This window comes from Camelus bactrianus, chromosome 6, assembly GCF_048773025.1.
Source record: "Camelus bactrianus isolate YW-2024 breed Bactrian camel chromosome 6, ASM4877302v1, whole genome shotgun sequence".
Taxonomy (NCBI): Eukaryota; Metazoa; Chordata; class Mammalia; order Artiodactyla; family Camelidae; genus Camelus; species Camelus bactrianus.
Window position 1 is genome coordinate 77,565,206 of NC_133544.1, and position 15,154 is coordinate 77,580,359.

The window sequence follows — 15,154 nt, forward strand, 5'->3', positions numbered from 1 at the left end:
TCTAGGCATTCTATGCACTATTGTTTGCAAAATTATTAACGAAAAAATGCATTCTTGCTATTTTATGGAGACAGGAGGAGGACGAGGAGGGGGAGGAGGAGGAAGAAGAGGGAGCCCCACCAAGGCCACCGCCACCAAGATGTAGACTGATGGTTTCTTATATTTTTCAGTCCCACATTCCAGAAGACTCTATCTCCATCTTCAAGACTTAGAAGTTTGAAATATTCGGGAGGTCAGGAGAGGGCGGCATGAAAGCTCCCGAGGCAGATCCAGCGCTTACGCTCTTCATAACCTGCCCACTCTTGGCTTTTGCAGCCTCGACTCCCAACTACTCAGTCACTCCACAGCACCTGTCGCTCCCCACACATGCCTGCGCTTTTCTGATTTGTTCACCCTGCCTGGGCTGCAGCCTCCCACCCTCTGCCAAGTGCCAGAAGTGCACAACATTCTTGCAAGCCTGGTACAAATCCCATCTCTTCTGAGAGTGGGGCCAAGCCAGTCACTCCCTCCCCAGCACGCCCGTGACGTGAAACTTTGCACACTTGTCCGTTAATCTCTTATGCTGCAGTCAAGTTGGTATGTTGACGAACGTGTGCCCTGCTTCTGTGCAGTCTAAGTAAGGGTATGGAATGGGTTTACTCTGCTCATATGGTGGCTGGCATGGAGTAGGTGTTCAGGAATAATGTTTACTAAATGAATGAATGAATAGGTAAGTGCATTAAACACTGAAGAATTTAAAAAGGAAACGGCTTTCCTTTTTTACCTGAATGAAGTTCTTTCTAAACAGGACAAGGATACCATTTAGCACCATGTAGATTTCTCCACGGTCTAAGCTACTCTTTGAGCACAGAACTAGAGGCTTTGAACTTAGTCTTAGGGGAATCTGATAACTGACAGCACAGGAAGAGGCTGGGAAGAGATAAAGTGAACCAGAGGCACTGTTACCCCACCTAGGGGCAAGGAGCGCAAATGGGCTGCCTTAACAGAGCGGACTATTTTGCTGGTCTATGGGTGCGTGTGTGTGTGTGTGTGTGTGTGTGAGTGCGTGTGTGTGTGTGTGTGTGAGTGTGTATGCGTGTGTGTGCGCATTCTAGGGCTGGAGGTTCTGAATGAAAGATGTGAAGAACACGGACACTGGATCTGAGTAGAGTTAATAACAAACTACCCACAAACATAGAAAGCACTTTTTTCATGTTGAAAATATATCACAGTGAAAATACCAAAATTAAAGAGAAATTGCAGATTTGTAGACATGATCTTAACCTTAGTCATTCAAAAAACAAATGAAAATGAATTGATGTTTGCAAAATGATGGTCTCATTTTTCTCTGTATTAACTATTCTATGTTCTTCCATTAAAATACAGTTAATTGTTTTGTCTCCCTGGTTAAAAGCAGGGGGAACCCCTAGCAGTTGGGCTGGGCTGAGTCCTATCTTCCCGGCATTAGGGAGGCCGGCGCTCAGCAACAACTCGACCCGGACATCACTAAGGTCGTTCCGGGCAACAAATAGGAAGCATAACGTATTGATCTAAATTTTGAGCGAAGGGACTGTAAGTCGTCAGCATTTCCCAGGCCTACTGAGCTCTATAGTACAGAAAAACTGTCCATTCGTAAATATTATCTAATTTCATATACAAATGTGTAGTTAGAATTTCATTTAAAAAACAAGCTGCCGTCACTAAAATACACCATTCAGTCAAATTAGATTGTGGATGCATCCAACATGCCGTGTAGGGTAAAAACTCATTTAGGTCTAATTTATACTAACAAATCTGGTCGGGAAATAAGGGCTAAAGAGATTGTTTCTCCTTTATCCCTCCGAAAAGGCTTTCATAATTTTTTCCTCTCAAAGTTTTCAAGTGGTTGCCTCAGTTCTCAAATTCTCTTTGTATGTGTAGCTATAGATGAAAATTTGTTCTCTCTGAAAATAAAATGCTTTCAAAAGCATTTTTGAATGCCTTCTAAATGAAAGCCAAAAAAGACCAAGAAGAAAAAAATACTATGTTTTGTTGGAAGAATGTTTCAAGCTTAATTCAATTACAGAATCTCATGATTCAAAGGAACTTGAGAGATCATCTGATAGGAGTCTGTGCTGAATTACTGAATCCCAGCCCACGCGGGCATCGGCCTCTGGCTCTTCTAATCACAAGAAGTGCAAGACGAGGCATCTCATTTGTTTCCTGAAAGTTCTCATTGTTTAAAATTCTGAGTGCCGTCGGCCTCCTTGAAATTCAGTTTCTGTTCTATATTCTGGAGCCGCACAAAAGCCTCCTCTTTCACACGTCAGTTTCACCCACCACCTTCAGCCGTGAGTGGGATTAAAGTTGTCAGGAGTGTGTCACTCAAGGAGTCACGCCCTACATGAGGGGTCATATCCCACTGTGTGAAAATTAGGACAAGTTCATGGTCAGCACCAATAAGAACCTATAAGGCTCCTTTGTCCAACATGGTAGCTATTAGCCATATGTGATTATCGAGTACTTGAAATACGGCTGGTCTGAATTGAGATGTGCTATGTGTGTAAAGTACGCAGTGGATTTTGAAGACGTGTATAAAAAGAATGTAAAGAATGTGAAAAACTCACTAATTTTCTATATTGATCGCGTGTTGAAAAGTCATATTTTGGATATGTTGGGTAAATAAAAACATTTTATTAAAATTAATTTAATCATTTTAAACTTTCTATATTTTTATTTATTATTTTTTAAGCTTTTTGGGGGGGGGATTAGATTGATTGATTGATTGATTGATTGATTGATTTAATGGAGTTACTGGGATTGAACCCAGGACCTTGTGCACACTAAGCATGCACTCTGCTACTGAGCTATACAGCCGCCCACCCACTTTAACCTTTTAAAATACAGTTATGAGAAATTCTAAAATCATAGATTCTCCAGTCATACAATTTTCACCATAGAATTTATCATGACTTGTACCGACATGTGATCGCATGTGCGCGTGTGTGGTGGGGGAGGAGACATGTATGTGTGTGTGTGCTTGTGCAACGTCTGTCTCTCTAGTCGAGTATGAGCTCCATGCAGGAGGCCATTTCATCTCGTTCACTTTCTACTCCTAATACTTGGCACAGCACCTAGCATGAAGTAGCTATTTAAAAAATCGTTGAGTGTTTGAATGGATGGGGCTTACCATACCAAGGACCAATTTCTGCATCATCATTGGAGAGTTTTCAAACATGTGATTCTGAGTTCTGCCTACTCAACCCAGGAGCCATATAAGAGTTGGGGATTTGGTCCGACCTTAGTGAGAACAGGGCCAACACATGTTACAAAATGCAGAGAGCAAGGGACGTGGGCTGGTAGGACTGGGGAAAGGCACTTGCACGCAAGGCTAGAGCATGGGTTAGACTAGCCTTGCATTTGTCATGTCTGTAAGTAGCCACTTGCCCCCAGACAATGCTGTCCTATGAAAATACAGTGTCAGCCACATATATGAGTTTACAGAGAGAGTCATAAAGAGTATCTCTAAGGAAGTGATATTAAAGGAAAGATCTGGAAGGTAGAACAGATTCAACCAGGTGAGACTGGGCGAAAGAACTTTTCAGCATGTAAAGGCCTCAAAGTGAGAGAGAGGTTCGCCACATTCAACTAAATGAACAAAAGACCAAAGGAGTTGAATTGTGGAAATCAGGAGGAGAATGGGCCAAGATGAGACTGGAGAAGGAGTCCAGGGGCACATTACAGATTGCTGTAAATCATGTTAAGAAATTTGGACTTTAAGATACCAACTGCCAATTGAAGGATTTTGATCTCACCAGCGATGTGATGAAATCTATTGCTTTTGTTTTTTGATTCTTTAGATCATTCTCACAGCCGTGAGTAGAACGGACTGCCAGGGTCCCAGAAAAGAAGCAGGGAGACAAGCGAGGCTATTTCTGTCTAGATGTTTAGATTTGAAGGAATGGGAATGTGGACAGTGGATGAAGTCAAAAAAGAAATTCTGTAGAACGTGGAATAGATTGAAGAGAGTGTGTGATGAAAAAAAAATCAGAGAGCAAGGATTTGGGGGGCTTCAGAACCTGGAAAGAAGAAGATACAGTCACTGAATGGAAGAAGGCAGATGAAGGAGCTGTGGAGAGAAAGATCAAGAACTCAGTTTAGCATGTTTTTAGCAAGCTGTGCACACTAGGATGAAAAAGTGTTGGGGGCGGGGTGGAGGTCAAGGGGAGGTGAGAAGTGGCTAATAATGGTCGTGACCCTCCTCCCAGGTGAGAATGGGCAGCCTCTGTGTCAGTCCTGCAGTCCCCAGGATAGCCTAACTTTATGACCCAGGGAACACGTGCTCACCTGAATGTCACAGGACTAAGCCTGGAGGCACTGACACCACCCAGCAAGCTTTGGATTTGCCTTCAGAGCTTCTTCTCAACTGTTTATGACATGGTTAAGAATTCTGCACACGGCGCTGAAGAGGAGGCATCAGATAAAAGTGAGAATTTTAGACAGCATCTCACCATAGGCATGAACCTCTGGGGAGCTTGTAAAAATTGGGTTCTTTTGTGTTTCTAGTTGATAAGAAGAGTAAGTTCCTGCCCAGACATGCTTAGGGTCCTTCCTAAACCTCTCACACTGTGCTACACAGAAGAAGCTTACTAACTTCCCAGGAAATCCAGCATCGAAGCCTACTGTGTCTTTTCAGCGCCACAAGGAATGATTTGTGGGAAGAAGGAAGCCGTCCGAGGACCCAGTCAGACGGTGGTCCACAGAGGACTTTTGATGATTAAAAAGGCACATACCACCCTGTATGCATAAGGAGGCACTCTTTGTGGGCCCATTATATTGGCTGCCAAGTCGGAAGTTCTTATTGCAAAGCTGCCCCAGCTCATCACTTTGGTTCCTGTCTGCATTGGTCCTCCATCAGATTCTTTAGTGAGCTACTATTCCCAAATCCAGATTTTCATGTCTTCTGGAGACAGAATGCTGCCCTACCCCCGTGCTTTCAGCAGACCTGCTCCCCTTTCTACACCCACCTCCTGTCACCTACCTCATACTCAAGCCACAGGAGTTATCCCCAAATCTCAGAACGCTTATGGTACCGTTTCCTGCACTGTGTTAAACACTTCAGGCTAACGATGCTCTCCATGTTTTGCACATTCACATCTCTTAAGTAAATTTTTTTTATAAATGAAGCTTCCAAATTGCCTGTGAACGGTTACAAAGCACGTCGAGACACAATCAGGACTAGTCAAGTATGAAGCAGGACAGAGGAAAAGTGTTTCAAAGCAGGCGCACGGACCTCAAGTTATTGTCAATTTTACTCCATTGTTAGGATTTCCCTAATGTTGTATTTGTTCCATCGCGTCAAGGTTGATCTGCCATCTATGCAATCCACTGATCTTCAGACAGGAATTAATTGCAGAACTCAACAACTGTCAGAGTAAGGCACTTAGTTTAAAAATACAGTTTTCTGTTGCAGATCTTTGCTAATGATGATTTTCTAAAACTGAACTTCAGGAGGTAATAACACCAAAAGCAGAAACAGAAAATAGCTCCGTGCACATCGAGACTTGCCAAAAGGAATCTGAAAGCCTGTTATGTATTCCACACTGAGCTCACGTATACTACACATGTAAAATGTTTCTTACACATCTTTATTGGAATAATTTTCAGTAACATTAAAATAAATCATCGCTCTTTAGTTGTATACATGACAAAAATAAAGAAGGAAAATGTAACAAACTAATTTTTAAATAATCCTGGTTTCTAATCCGTATTTAATATCACAGGTCCACTTTTTCTCCTACTCATGCAACTAAGGACACAAATAAATAAGTGCATCCTGGTTATTTTTCAAAGATGCTTATTTATTTACTTCTAATTTAACGTTTATCAAAGTTACATACATGCATAATAGCAACTCAGGAGATAATGATGGAGAGCATTAAATTCAGAAGTTTTTCTATTGACTTCCAAAAATAAAAGATAAAGATCTGGGTCACTTATGCTGGCCCCTTCTCTTCTGCTCCTAGCATTTGATAGTTAAATGTCCAACATGTCTCCTTGCAGCTTTAAATATGCTATTTCTTGCCCCACTGACTTCCAATATCTTTCTTGATACTGTATTTGTAAAATAAAGATATTGGCGTCCTACTCTTTCCTCCACCTTTTCTCCTCCCCCCTGCATTCCCCCTTTCGTCACCTGCACTTTGGTGTTGACAATGTGGTTTACGTTTACATTCATCTTGGCGACCACAAGCAAATGTACTTAGTCTGCAAATTGACAGTAAACATCTAATACAACAAAACCTGCGTACATTATTAGGATTGTGTAAATTGTGTTCATTGTTATATCGAACAGCATGCCAGGATCGCACTTCTTTCTTTGCAGGTCTTGTCTCATGATTGCTCAGTCATTGGTAGATAAATTTCTAGCATCAGAGTTAAAAGCGTTTTATTCCATTTATACTCAGTTACATAAACTCAAACAACATTGTACTTTGTTTCGTAGTGAGACCATTCTGCTTCTTCTCTTTTGTTCGTTTATTTTTCTTAGAGTTTCTAATTTTATTCTTCATTTTAGTTTGGATTTTAGCCTTTCTGATATGACCAAATATGCCCAAGTTATCTTATGAAGACATTTGTAAATTTTTCTACTCAGAATCTGAACTCTCTTTTACTATGCTGGGAATTTCCTGCTGGGTAAGTCTTTGGTGGATGGGGAGGTCAAAGCCCAGGTTCCTTTACTGGAAGCTCAAAATGCCTACAACCTGCTTTCCTGATCTCCTCTGCATCCATGGTCATGGACATGTTACCTAGGATTTGCTCATCAGATTTCCCTACTCAGAACTTTGAATTGAGAACCAGTGATTCAGAAAACCAGGGACCACAGAGTATTTGCTCTGGGTGGGATGGTGGTGTTGGTGGCAGCTGCCAGAGTCTTGAGTTTCTGTGGACTCCAAGACAGCAGTGTCCAGGGCCAGCGGCGGCAGCAGTGAGACCGGCTGCACAGCCAGCCAGCTCCGGAGCGGGGAGTGGTGTCCTTCCAGCCTAAGCTGTGGCCTAATTTTGGCAACTGCCCGGTTATGTTCAGCCACCCCTCCCTGTGCACTTTCCTCAGTCTGATACTTCACCTTGCCAGTCATGAGATACACATTTTCTGTGTCTTTGATATCTAAAAAGGTTTCTGTTCTCACCTCCCACTTGAATGGGCAAAAATCCTAGGCTGAACATTCTTTTCCTCAAAGCTTTGAAGTGTCTGGTTCTGTTGTCCTCTAGCACCCCAAGTTGCTTTTGAGAAGAATGCTGTCAGTCGTATTCTTGTTCCTTCGTATGTTTAAAAAATAATTTCAGAAAGGTTTGGAGATCTCTTCATCCCTGGCATTCTGAATTCCCACACCTCTGTCTAGATGAGAGTTTCTATCCATTATTTGGAGTCAGCACTTGGTGTGCCCTTTCGTTTGGGAGATCCCAGTATTTCCGCTCTGAGAAAAATCTCTTTTCTTATTATTTACTTTCCCTCAATTCCTTCTTTCTAGGAGGCGTATTCATCCAGTCTGAACTCCTTGGATGTGTCCTGTCCCTACGGCTCCTAACGTTTCTTGCATTCTCCCCCATCTCTGCCTTTTTCCTTTATTTTCTGAGAAATTATTTAGCTCTAATCCTCTCATTGATTTTTTTTTTTAACTTTTGGCAATTGTGTTCTAACGAGTCGGAGACTTTTTCCTAGTTCTCTGAGTGTTTCTTTTTATAGCATTCAAATCTTCTATAAGTATATTTTCTAATCTCTCTGAGTTTATGATTTAGGGAGGTTTTAAGCAATTTTCTTTTATTTTATGAATTATTTCTTTTCTCCATAGCCTCTTGTTGGATTATTTGAGTTCTGGTAGTTTTCCTCATTTGCTTTGTGCTTTTCAGCAGTCTACACCTCGCTACCCTGAAGATCAGGTAGCAGGAATGGTACTCCTCTGCTACAGGGAAAGGAAAACCGTGTCTGGCTAGGATACAAAATAATTTAAATTTGCAAGGTTTCCCTTCTTGCTGGCCATGAGAAGCCTGTGAAGTTACAATTTATGTGTGATCAAAGTGAGGTGCTTCTCTGGACAAATCTTCATACGATGCTCAGCACAGAATGGTGAGATGACGTCCATTGGGAGGTCAGGACACAGGCACAAAAACTCAAATCTGCTCTGTCCGGGCCCGGCCCCAGGCCCGTGTTGATAATGCTAATACTTTCCGAGGGCTGAGAATCACTGTCTCTCACTGTTGACAAATCTTCCCCTACTGCTTCTCTCTCTGCTTACAACTGAACTTTCATCTCTGTCAGTCACCTAGCATCTACCAGAGGTAAGGAAATGTTGTCTAGATCGGTGGTTCTGAATATGTTCTAGGTCACTGACCGCTTTGAGAATCTGCAGAGAACACCAGCTCCTTCCCCTAGAAAAACGTCCATGTCCAGGATGGCTTGCATGGAATTATAAGGATTTCAACCCATCAGTAGACCTTGTGACCCCAAATTAAATACTCTTTTCCCTTTTTTTGTATATATATATATTTTTTTATTGCAGTGTAGTCAGTTTACAATGTTGCATCGGTTTCTGGTGTACAGCACAATGCTTCAGTCATACACGAACATACATATATTCGTTTCCATACCCTTCCTCACCACAAGTTACCACAAGATACTGAACATAGTTCCCTGTGGTATACAGTATAAACCTGCTGTTTATCTACTTAAAAATATGGAACACTTCACAAATTTGCGTGTCATCCTTGCGCAGGGGCCCTGCTTACCTTCTCTGAATCGTTCCAATTTTAGTATATGTGCTGCGGAAGTGAGCACTAAACACTCTTTTCTATGTTCTGAAAAGTCCAAGTTTTATACATTGGAAGACTATCCAACAGGCAATACAGGTATTTAACCATGTCGGAAAGGGTCCTGCTACCAGCATTACTCTTAGAAAAGCGAGTGAAGAATTCTGATAATAGTGCTTTATCAAAAGATCTTCTGCTGACGACTGGAGTTAAAAAACAAACAAATGTCTAGGGCACAAAAGTTAGGAATTCCAGACCCCTCCCTGACAAGGAGATCTGAACTATGTGAAAACGTTCTTCAAAATTAGTTCCTGGTTTGATTGTGTGCCTCTGGCCTGAGAATAAACCAGTTATCCTGTCCAGTGACACAGGGGACATCTCTCTGTGACTGGCATGAACACAGGGCTGGATTTGGTTCGTAGAAGAAGCTATGCAGGTGGAAAGCCACGTCCGCAGAACCACTGAGGGTCTGACCCAGCTTGCCATTCTCTCTGGACTCTCCTCCGCCGTCTTGTCCCTCTGAAGGCAACATTTAACCTGGTCTGCGTCCTGCTCTTTGGGTGTGGGGAGATGGATTCTTGTAGTCCACAAAGATGCAGCATCACGACAGGGAGCTGTATCTAGTCCGGGGTCCCTGCTATCCTCACGCTAACGCCGGGGGATGTCACTTCTCTTACTGGAGTTTGTGTCAAGGCAGCAAGAGGAAAATCCGGAACCTGATACAGAATGTCCTTGCCCACTTCCCCTCCTACCTGGAGGAATGAGTTCTGGAAAAGCTACCCAACCTTACCGTAAACAATATCACCTTAACTTTCGTATGGAGTAATACATGACCCTTAGGATTGAGTCACTGAGGAGTAACCACTCACCAGCTCTGAAAACCTACTTTGAATTGTTAACAAAAAAGCCCACACAACTCACTTCTATTAAGATGTAAGCGCTAATTTTCCAGCACACACTTTGTGTGCCAGAGCTATTTAATAGATATGTTCCAAAGATGTCTGATCGCCTGAGGTCACTGCTGGGTGTCAGAGGCAAAGAACCTCCATGGGGCTTTTTGGCTCTATTTTACCGCCTCACTCAGGACTTGCTTGTGCCAGAACCAGGAGATGCTGACCTTTCATAATTGAGGCAGTCTCCTCAAAGGTCAGCCCTGACAGAAGACTCTGTAATTGGTGTGGTTGGAGTTGCTGAATCCACGGGCTATGTCAGCTCAGAGGAGTAGTCTGCTGTTTCCTCTTACTGCTCTACGGACAGCAACTCAGCTCCGGCCACCCGAGGCTTTTATATCCCCAACTGGGGAGGGAAAAATCAACCAAAGGCAGCATCCCTGAGGGCAGGGATTTTGTCCTTTTCCGTCATGGAGTCCGTAATATTTAGCCCAGTGCCCAAAGTTTACTAAATATTTATTCTCTCAGTGATTGAATGAACAAATAAAAAACATTTTTATAATAAATAGTTATGAACCACTAGAATTTTCCTGGAGTTTCCTGAAGGGATATACCCAATTTAGCCATTTCTTGGAACTGGAGATAAAGATTCCCACAGTCTTACCCTGAGCTTCCCTTCCTGAGGGAGAGGGTGTCATGTGCCTTTTATGCCTCATAGCCACCCTTCTCAATCTATGTCGTGGTTTTCATTTTACAGACAAGGGAACTGAGACTTAGAAAGATGAGAGAACTTTTCAAGGATGTAGGGATAAGTGCATGTGGACCTGAGATCTGAAATTCCAGTCTGTCAGAATCTGACATCCAAACTGGTACAGCCACCATGAAGAACAATATTGAGGTTCCTTGAGAAACTAAAAATGGAGTTTATGATCCACTGATCCCACTCCTGGGCATATATCTGGAGAAAATGCTAACTTGAACAGATAAATGCACCCCGACGTTCATGGCAGCACTGTGTACAATAGCCAAAACATGGAAACAGCCTAAATGTCCACTGACAGGTGACTAGAAAAAGATGTGGTATATATACATTCAATGAGATATTACTCAACCATAAATAATGAAATAATGCCATTTGCAGCAACATGGATGGGCCTAGAGATTATCATATTAAGTGAAGTAAGTCAGCAGAGAAAGACAAACATCATATGGTATCACTTATATGTGGAATCTAAAAATTATGCTACAAATGGACTTATTTACAAACAGGAAATAGACTTGCAAATGTAGAAAACAAACTATGGTTACCACAGGGGAAAGGAATTGGAGTTGGGGGGGAAGATAAATTAGGAGTTTGGGAATAACATATACTCACTACTATATATAAAATAGATAAACAACAAGGTCCTACTGTATAGCACAGGGGGCTATACACAATATCTTGTAAAACCTATAATGGAAAAGAATCTGAAAAAGAATATATATTTTATGTGTGTGTGTGTGTGTGTGTGTGTGCGTGTGTGTGTGTGTGTATAAGTGAATCACTTTGCTATACACCGGACACTAACACAACATTATAAATCAACTATACTCCAATAAAAATAAATAAATAGAAAAGAAAAAACCCTAAATGACTATTGTCATATGAAAAAAAAAAAAACCTCAGTAATAATATACAGTAAAAAAGAAAAAAAATGGAAAGAATCTGACTTCTGAAGACATCCCTACCACATAGCACTGGGTTAGCCCTTGCAGGGTTTTACTTATCCCCTAAATGTCTCTAGCTTTATCTGAAGTTCCCATCACCTACAAAGATGAGAATAATGCCTCCACTAAGCCCCAGTTCAGACGCAGCACGTTTATGTAAATGTGGGGCTGTAGCCCTTTACTGTTAGCGCTGCATTGGGAGGACCTTCAGTTAGGGTGGATGGAAGTGTGACATGCTCTGGATTAGAACTAAGGCTGAGGGTGTGGAGCACGAGACAAACGTCCGTCCTCGGGGACAGCTTCTTAGGGATACAAATCTGTAGAGAAGTTCCCATTGCTAGGGAGCAGGGGGAGACCCCAACCTAGTGCACCTTCCACAGCCTAAATGTATCCATCATCTTTCAGAGGGAGAGGTCCTGGGTAATGGGGAACACTCTTGACTCTACCAACAGAACTGCACAAACACCCTTGGGAAAGGTCACCAACCACATCCCCATAGCATCAGTAAGATGCCAAGGGGAAGGCTCTGGACTCAGCTGCCCACCCAAGAGGAAGTGGGGACCCCAGGCCAGCCTTGGGTGTGGAAGACTGCTGAGTGGCCCAGAGACTCCGGGCACTGGCTCTCTCCCGAGGCGTGGGGGCAGGTGTCTCACACAAAGGGAGCTCTTACCTCCCCCCACATTCTACAAGATTAACAGCCAGTCAGGGGCTCCCAGGAATACGACTCATTAGCTCTCTTTCTACCAGACAGGGATGATTTGGCCTGGTTCTAGTTCTACCCAAATGCAGTAAACAGTTTTTTTTTTCCCCCTGAAGATTGCCTATTCCTGTCTTTCACCTCCCTTGCATGTGGCAAGGAGAAATAAGATAATATATGTGCAATGCTTTGAGCTCCTTGGGAAAGCAGCACTCTCTAAGTGCATGATATTAATAATAGCAATATTTCTGTTACCACGAAGACAGGCTGAGTCCATCTTTCACGTGTCCTTTTAAGTCATTTTCCCTGCGGCTGCCTCTCCTGGTAAAATGGTTCTGAGTGAGCCATACAAATCTCTGGTTTTAAAATACTCATTGGGGAAAACACTAGTTAGTTTCCATATTACCTGGAAGGGGAATATTCTGATGTTTGTTTCTTGAAATAAGGGTGCTTTGGTAGATGAAAAGTGAGAGCACAGGCAACCCACATGTCACAGAGCTGAGAAAGAGGCAATAGTGTGGGAAATAGAAACCCATGGAAGCCCTGCACGCCATGGTCAGGATTCCAGGCCAGCTCCCTGAAGAGCGATGAGGTCAAGTGACATGAAACTCCTTTCTTGGGAGTCAGGAAACACAACAAGTCTTCTTGCCTTAAGGAAACAGAGCAAGGTAGCAAGGTTCCCATGTCCAGAGCCAAGAGCCTCACGCTATTAGAAACAGACCTGAGGTTACTATGCCCAACATTGACAAAACACCATGATGATAATGCTGGTGATAATGACGATGATGACGATGATGATGATGATGCTGGTGATGATGACGATGATGACGATGATGATGATGATGCTGGTGATAATGACGATGATGACAATGATGATGATGATGCTGGTGATGATGATGACGATGGTGATGATAATGATCATGATGATGGTGATGGTGGTGATGATAATGACGATGACGATGATGATGATGGTGACAACGATGATGATGGTGATGATGATGGTGATGATGGTGGTGATGATGACGGTGATGATGATGATGATGACGATGGTGATGATGGTGATGATGATGATGATGGTGATGGTGATGATGGTGATGATGGTGATGATGGTGATAGCCACCATTTATAAAAAGTTCGCCCCTCCAGAGACAGAGCTAGACTCTTTATACTCCTTGTCCCATTTTATTTAATCCTCTAAACAAACCTACATGGTTGACACTATTATTTTTAAAACTCAGAGATGTTTAGCATGTTGCCCAATGTCACACAGCAACAACTTAAAAGTTGAGGTTCCAGTTGAAAATAATATGCTGTGGCTACTTAAAAAAAGAGAGAGAAAAGTGGGGTTTGCTCCTTTGCTGTGACATCCCCCTCCTACCTCCTCTCCATCCATTCAAATGCATTTGGTGCTGTTTGTGTCTGTTCTGCGAATACAGCGATGAGTAAATAAATGTCTCCATCCTGGAGGAACAGGAACATGCCCCAAATGACACTGTGCAGGCTACGAGCACAGAAGTGAGGTCTGTTTCCTGGTTTGCTCACCACCCGCAGGGCGGGCTGTGAGCCTGTGGTTTCCAAGCCTTTAGCCTCTGTGCCTGGGTTCACTCTCTCTCCAAATCCCTCCTTCCTTAGGAGGCTGCAAACATGTCATAAATAAAACCAAAGAACAGGGTGGAGCCATGGGCAGTAAAGAACACAGACTTCAGTGTAGATTAAAGCTGGGTTTTAACTCTGGATTTCCCACCTACTTGCTGTGTGACCATGAACAAGTCACCGCCTCTCTCTCTGAGCCTCAGTTGCTCCTATTTTAAATGCAGTTAACACTATTCATTGTGAAAGGCGATTGAGAGCATTAAATGAGCTATTGCATTTAAAGGGCCCAATGTAGGCGCTGGCAGCTCTAAGACTCTCAATTGTGGTAAATGCTCTTTCTGTTGTAAAATCCAAGAAGAATGTTCAAAAACAGCCAGGCTTTAAGAGTAAAATCTACTGGAGACTAGGGACGTGCCAGCATGACCATTCTGAAGCCTGTGAAATCTGTAATATAACCTCCTTCCAGCATCCACACTTGTCCAAAACTCCTCTGCACAGGAAGATTACTAATAAAATGGGGACAAAAGAAATCACGAGGAAACCATTCATTCAGTACCAAATAAAGCCAGTACAAAACCACCCACTGCCCCCTAGCACAACAGAGGGGCGGGCCGCAAAGCAGGGGGCTGAGGGTGGCTGGAGAGCCCCCTTGTTAAACAGAGCTCTGAAGAGAGGGTTGCCATTCACTAGCTGTGGCGCCTGGGGGTTCGGGATTGTCCACCCTTACCTAACAAACACTGGCGTCATCAGTAGGGGATGGACACAGCCCTGGGCGTAATTAACTGCCTTCTGCTTCACCCCGTGCTGGTCCTTGTTCTTAGGAGACCGAGAATGAATTTGGTATTTTGCCTTGATGAAGGAAAACAAGTCTAAGTGTGAAAAAAAAATTCCAACTTTCTTGTATGACTGGCAAGAGTGTCTGGTTTTACCCTTTCACACCGACCACACACTCGATTTTTCTTTCCTTGCCGGAGAATGTCATTGTGAGGCAGACCAAATGTGACAATTTAAATGTGTACCCCAGGGCTTAAGTATCATAATGCCAGAAATTCAAGTGATCCTGGTTGATACAGTCTGACCTCCAGCTTCAGGCCTTGGAAAAGGGAGCTCTGCTGTCCAAACACAAAACAAATAAGACCTTTTTTAATAAAGGATTCTGTCAAGTGTCCTTTTTTCTTTATTTTGCCTCTGGTCACACTCCATCAGAAGTCTGAATATGAAAATCCTTTCCTGCTGTGCTTGGTCTATTTTCCTTTTTTTAACTAAAAATTTTCCTCATTTCCTTTTTAAAAAAACAAGATGTATAAACAACTACAGTTAATTATTTTAAGGTAGAGCTCTCAAACGGCTGATGAAGAAGAAATGGTGCAAACTGACAGAAGTACTGGCATAAATGCAGCGGCCTGAGGCAGTTCCACAAACACCCCAAAGACGCTGTCGCTGATACCTGGATATCCGTGGCCCTTCTTCCTTGCCGCTAGGACCTGATCTGGTTTCGGCA

The 15,154-nt window shown here is 42.8% G+C and overlaps 1 non-coding gene across 1 annotated transcript; it reads right to left on the reverse strand.

The window, feature by feature from the left end:
* Window positions 1-8,687: 8,687 nt before the first annotated feature.
* On the reverse strand, window positions 8,688-8,794 carry LOC123619730 (U6 spliceosomal RNA). Its single transcript, XR_006728396.1, has one exon. It is a non-coding gene; the product is annotated as a U6 spliceosomal RNA (small nuclear RNA).
* Between the last annotated feature and the right edge of the window lie 6,360 nt (window positions 8,795-15,154).